Genomic DNA, 6,000 nt, shown 5'->3' with positions numbered 1-6,000 from the left:
CAGTATAAGATTTTGTCAATGTTTTTTATCTTAACCATCCTGACAGATGTAAGATGGTGTATCAGAGTCATTTTGATTTGCATTTCTCTGATAGCTAAGAATTTTGAATAATTCCTTAAGTGTCTATTAGCCATTTGAGTTTCTTCTCTTGAAAATTTTCTGTTAAGATCTGTGTAGATGGAAGTTTCTATCCTTCCTGGTCCCACAGCCACTCGGTCCCAAATAAACACACAGAGGCCTATATTAATTATAAACTGTTTGACCTATTGCTCAGGCTTATTACTAACTAGTTCTTACAACTAGTTAGTAATAATTAAATTATTACTTAATTAACCCATAATTCTTATCCATGTTTAGCCATGTTGCTTGGTACCTTCTCTCAGGAAGAAATTCTCATCTTGCAGCCTCTGCGTCTGATTAGTGACTGTGTCTCTGACTTTTCTCTTTCCAGAATTCTCCTAGTCTGGTCACCCAGCCTATATTTTCTGCCTGACTACTGGGCAATCGTCATTTTATTAAACTAATAAAGTGACAAATTTTTACCGTGTATAAGAGCATTATCCCAAAGCAGATATGTACCCCAGATCCATTTTTAAATTGGATTATTTAGTATTTTGGTGTCTAGATTTTTGAGTCCCTTATATATTTTGGAGATCAGCCTTCTGTCAGATGTGGGGTTGGTGAAGATCTTTTCCCGTTCTGTATGTTGCTGTTCTGTCTTATTGACTATGTCCTTTGCCTTGCAGAGGCTCTCCTCAGTTTCAGAAGGTCCCATTTATTTATTGTTGCTCTCAGTGTCTGTATTTAGGTGTTATATTTAGGAAGTGGCCTCCTGTGCCCATGCATTCAAGGCTACTTCCCACTTTCTCTTCTACCAAGTTTAGTGTAACTGGATTTATGTTGACGTCTTTGATTCATCTGGACTTAAGCTTTGTGCATGGGGATAGATATGACTCTATTTGCATTCGTCTAGATGTTGACAACCAGTTACACCAGCTATTTATTGAAGATGCTTTCTTTTTTCCATTGTATAATTTTGGCTTCTTTGTCAAAAATCAGGTGTTCATAGGTGTGTGGATTAATATCAGGGTCTTCAGTTCAATTCCATTGGCCCACATGTCTGTTTTTATGCCAATACTAAGCTGTTTTCATTACTATAGTTCTATAATAGAGCTTGAAGTCAGGAACGGTGATGCTTCCAGAAGTTCCTTTATTGTACAGGATTGTTTTGGCTATTCCAGTTTTTTTTGTTTTTCCATATGAAGATAAGTATTGCTCTTTTGAGGTCTGTAAAGGACTGTGTTGGGATTTTGATGGGGATTGCATTGAATCTGTGGATTGCTTTTGGTAAGATTAACATTTTTACAATTTTGATCTTACCTATCCAAGAGCATTAGAGATCTTTCCATTTTCTGATAGCTTTTTCAATTGCTTTCTTCAAAGACTTAAAGTTCTTGTCATATGGGTCTTTCACTTGTTTGGTTAGAGTTACCCCAAGATATTTTATATTATTTGTGGCTATTGTAAAGGGTGATGATTCTCTGATTTCTTTCTCAGCCCATCTATCATCTGTATATAGGAGGGCTATTGTTTTTGGTTTTTTTGATTTAATCTTGTGTCCTGCTACAGTACTGATGGTGTTCATCAGTTGTAGAAGTTTTTTTGTTTTGTTTTTATTTTTGTTTGTTTATTTTATTTTTACTTGTTTGACTTGTTTTTCTTGACTTTCTTTAAGGAATTTGTTGATTTCTTCCAATTTTTTGTTTGTGTTTTCCTCCATTTCTTTAAGGGAATTTTTCATTTCCTCTTTAAGAGCTGTTGCAGGACCACTAGCTTCTGGTGCTGCCATATTGGTCTTTCTGCTGTTGAATGTGTCTCCCACTGCTGTCTACCCATCTCTTCCTGTAGTCGGTGCAGGTGGGGCCTGTGGCTTCAGTGGTTGCTCTTTCTCCAGGTGCAGGTGGGGCCTGTGGCTCTGGTGGTTGCTGATGTGGTGGTGGATGGTTAGAGGTTGGGAAGGATGCTGCTTCCTAGTCACTGGGGCTGCGGTAGGAGTGGGAGGGTTACAGGATGTGAACCCAGGTGCAGGACTGTCCAGCCAGGAGCTCAGACACTCACTTCTTCCTCTAGGTGCAGGTGGGATCTGTCGCTCTGGTGGTCACTGAGGCAGTGGGGGATGGTTGAGGGGGCAAGGCAGATGCTCCTGCCTGGTCACTGGGGCTGAGGTAGGTGGGGGAGTGGTATTGGGTGTCCAAGACATTTTCAAAATACATAGGTCGGTTTAACACAGCAGTCTTCATAATCCAATGTATTTTAGCAGCTGCCACTTGTTCATCAACGGTCAAAAAATTTAAAGACAACACAATAACATACAGAATCCAGACTCTGTGTATTTTCCATCTTTACATGGCTTATTATAGTTTTATTCTTTATTTCTTTTTAAGGACTTTATTGTTTTTAAACTATTTTTTCTATGACTATATATATCTTTTCTCTTCTCTCCCAAGACAAACACACTGTAACCCATTAGAGGTTTTTCTGCCTGGACCTGTCTTTACCGATCATCTATATTACTTTCTGATCATGTGAGACAAATCTTAAACTGCTATGTCAGCTGCCTGCACTACTCAGCTTGGTGCATGGCAGTAGTGCATGGTGGTTGGTGGCTGGTTCCATCCAGCAGGCAGCTGCCAGAAGACACGTCTCTCCACTGTCACTGGCATGAAACTGTGACACTAGGAAGCCATGCTTGGCTGGTTTTGTATGTTTGAAACGCCTTTTAAAGCTTCTTTAGGTTTTATGTGGATCTGTGTTGCATGATGGTGGGGGCCACTTGTAGATAGTGTTTTCTGTTTAGACTGCTGATCAGTTCTGTCCTGCCAGGCACACTCCAATAACCACACATAGACTTATTATTAATTATAAATGCTCAGTCAATAGCTTAAGCTTGTTTTTAGCTAGCTCTTATACCTTAAATTAATCAGTTTCTATTAATCTATGTGCTGCCCCGAGGCTCCTTTCCCTCATGTCTGTACTTCTTCCCATCTTGCTCGCTCTGCACGTTTCTTCTGACTCCATCTGCTTCCCCTGCTCTGAAAATCCTACCTAGCCATTGGTCAATCAGGTTTTTATTACCAATGAGAGCAACACGTCTTCACAGTGTTCAGAAGGACTATTCTGTAGACTAATTCTGCAGTAGACCTTGTAATATCACAGAAGAAGCAATGGTAACCTCTGTTGGAAGTGGCTCACTTTCTAGTTGTTCCCAAAGGCACAATGTTTTCACTTTTGGTCTTCTTTGCTATTTCTTTCTTCCTTGTCACAGAGTCGGTGATGGAGTAGCTCATACTAAGAGAGGTGTTCTTGGAGGACATGCCAGGATAAGCAGGTTTGTAGGGAGCTGCTGGGTGAGCTAATACCACACAGCAGAAGGCAGTTTAGCGAAGCAATGCACATTAGAGGTGTGGAAAGAAAGCAGATGACAGCTCCCTTTGCTCAGAATGGAAGGAGAGTGAGTGAAGCCTCGGCACTCTCCAGTGTCTGTCACAGCCCTCATCCTTCTCGCATGGTCTCTCTCTAAGTGTCTTCCCGCCTTTCTCATGAAACAAATACCTGCATCATGAACTCAGGCATTTGAAAATGCCTCCCACCTCCATCTCTGAACCTCGCCATTGCCTGCTGGACCACATTCATCTCAACTAAGCCCTGGTTTTTGCTCTGCTGTTCCTTCCTCACGAAGCCATCACTTCAACACTTACATTGTTATCTCATGCCACTTACTCCACGTCCTTACATATTTTGGAGGTAACTGAGTGTCCTTAAGTCCACAAGAGCTTATGGATCGAACAGATGAAATCAGGTAAATGATATGACTCTTTGGTAGCCACCCCTCTCTTGGAATCCCTCGGTTGTCTGTTTGTGTTTAAGGGGTAAATACATTTTGGGGTTGCTGGTGCTTAGAAACCCATTTTTCCCCACCTTTCCATGTTAACTCAAAATCCAGCAATATTATCCCTTTCCACAAACCCTCCCAGGGCTACAGGTCTCAGGGGCTACAGACCTTAGGAGTGGAGATTCCTTCCTTATGTCTAATCAGGTTGGCCAGGAAAGCCCACTCTTTCTGCAGACTGATATGCTTTGCCACGTGTGCGTGCAGCCTTGTGGAAAGACGTGGCTTTGAACAACAGTGAACACAATAAAAAATAAAAACGAACAACTGGGTAGATACCTGAATAAGCCGCTGAGGATAAGAGCATGCACAGCGCTTGCTGGAGATGGCTGCTGGCACTGCCAGCCAATGAAACTGGGTCCATGTTTCCTGGTAGCTACAGCACAGACAGTCCGAAGTAGGCTGCCAGACACTTTGCTCGATATTCCGGATAGGAAGCCCAGCACAACGTGTTAGCTCCTTGGTGAATGCAGCGAACAGACTGGAAGCGCGGGTTTATAATCCTAGTCCTTGGATGGCAGAGGCAGGTGTATAGCCCAGTTTGAGGCCAGCCTGATCTACATAGTGAGTTCCAGGACAGCCAGGGTTACACGGAGAAACTCAGTTTTGAAGAACATAAACAAAACAAAACAAAAGGAAAAAGAAAAAAAAAGTGTGCAGATTACACAGGCAAGTATGAAGGGCACAGGGATAATTCTCAGTCAGAGCAGTCTGTGCCCGATGCAAGCAGCAAAGGGATTTGATCAGGGAATCATGCATATTAGTGGGTTATAATGAGCAAAGTATGCTCTAGGTCACATGCCTTGTGGTTTTCAAGGAAGGGACTCATCTGAGACAAACAACTTGAAGGGAAGTAAGTGACCATGGCGGGACAGCCTCCTTCTCTCAAACCTGCTCCTGAAAGTCCTGCCCAGCCCCAGATAGAAGTTCTTGACACACCCCTTTCGGCAAGTTCAAACACCAAGCTCTCGCGCCCCCTCTGGAAAGCAGCCCAGGAGCTTGGCTGAACCCAGCTTCCATGGTTTGGGGCCGGGGGTTGGGGGGGGGGGCAGGGGGGCGGGGGGGTGAGACAGAAGAAGATCCTTATCTGATCTGCTGGGGGCGGGGGTTGGGGGTGTGTGTCCGGAGCGATGCAGCAACCCTTGGGTGTGTGGAGGTATCAGCAGATGAGAAGGTGGTCCTCGGTAGTTTGTCACCCTGCCACCGAAGGCAGAGGTAGGAAGACGAAGTTGGACACCGGGCTCTCAGCTCCAAACTCCGGAACGCGACACGGTACCGGGCTCCAGGCAGGACGGGGGATGGATCTTACCAGTAGAGGGCGTGGCCTGGAACGGGGCGTGGCTCCAACGCGGGCGTGGCCTGGAGTTTGGCGGGGCTCCAGCCAGGGGGCGGGGCCTGGAGCGGGGCGGGGCTTTAGCGCCGGGAGGCGCTGGCGGCCGTGGCGGAGTGGAGCGGAGCGCAGGGGAGGGGACGGGCGAGCGGCCGGCAGCGCCGAGGGAGTGAGTCACCTGACCGCCGCTTGCTGCCTGCAGTCGGGCCGCGCCGCGCCTCGGCTCCGGTGAGTGGCTCGGGCGGTACGGGGCTGTCGTCCTTCCGTCCTTCCCGGGGGTCATCCGGGCTCGCGGTCGGCGGCCGCGCGGGCCTGGAAGGGGCGGCGGGCTGCGCGCTGTTTACGCGCTGCTCGGACTCTCGGGCCGGCCGAGCCGGCGCCGCCCTGCACCGAGCTCCCGATCTGCCTGCGTGCGGGGGCAAGGCCGAGCCAGCCCGGACGTCAGGACCTCCCCGCGGTCTGGGCTTCCCTTTGTTACAGCTTTACGCACGTTTGTAATTTAGGCTCACACTGCCTGGGCACAGTGGGTCTCGGTGATAACGACACCCGCTTTGTGTTCGTGTCAGGTAGTGCCAGGGCCAACGCGTTCTCGTTCTTCTCTGGCACTTTGGTGTCATTTAGTGGAATTGCGCCGATGGCTTTTATGTAGTGAGCTCTCTACGTTCAGCATAGGGTTGAGTCAGGGCAGACGCTGTAGTAATTCTAAAAGAACGTGTGTGGG

At 46.6% G+C, this 6,000-nt stretch overlaps 1 protein-coding gene across 1 annotated transcript in view; it reads left to right on the top strand.

The window, feature by feature from the left end:
• Positions 1 to 5,373: 5,373 nt before the first annotated feature.
• Positions 5,374 to 6,000, top strand: part of Bach1 (BTB domain and CNC homolog 1) — a 39,144-nt gene continuing 38,517 nt past the window's right edge. Inside the window, exon 1 of the mRNA XM_085685729.2 lies at positions 5,374 to 5,507. The gene's annotated coding sequence lies outside the window, so the exon portion shown is untranslated. The remainder of the gene's footprint in view (positions 5,508 to 6,000) is intronic.

Source organism: Myodes glareolus, chromosome 2 (genome assembly GCF_982192425.1).
Source record: "Myodes glareolus chromosome 2, mMyoGla1.1, whole genome shotgun sequence".
NCBI lineage: Eukaryota > Metazoa > Chordata > Mammalia > Rodentia > Cricetidae > Myodes > Myodes glareolus.
Note: the sequence above shows the minus strand (reverse complement) of the source record. Positions and strands in the feature narration are given on the sequence as shown.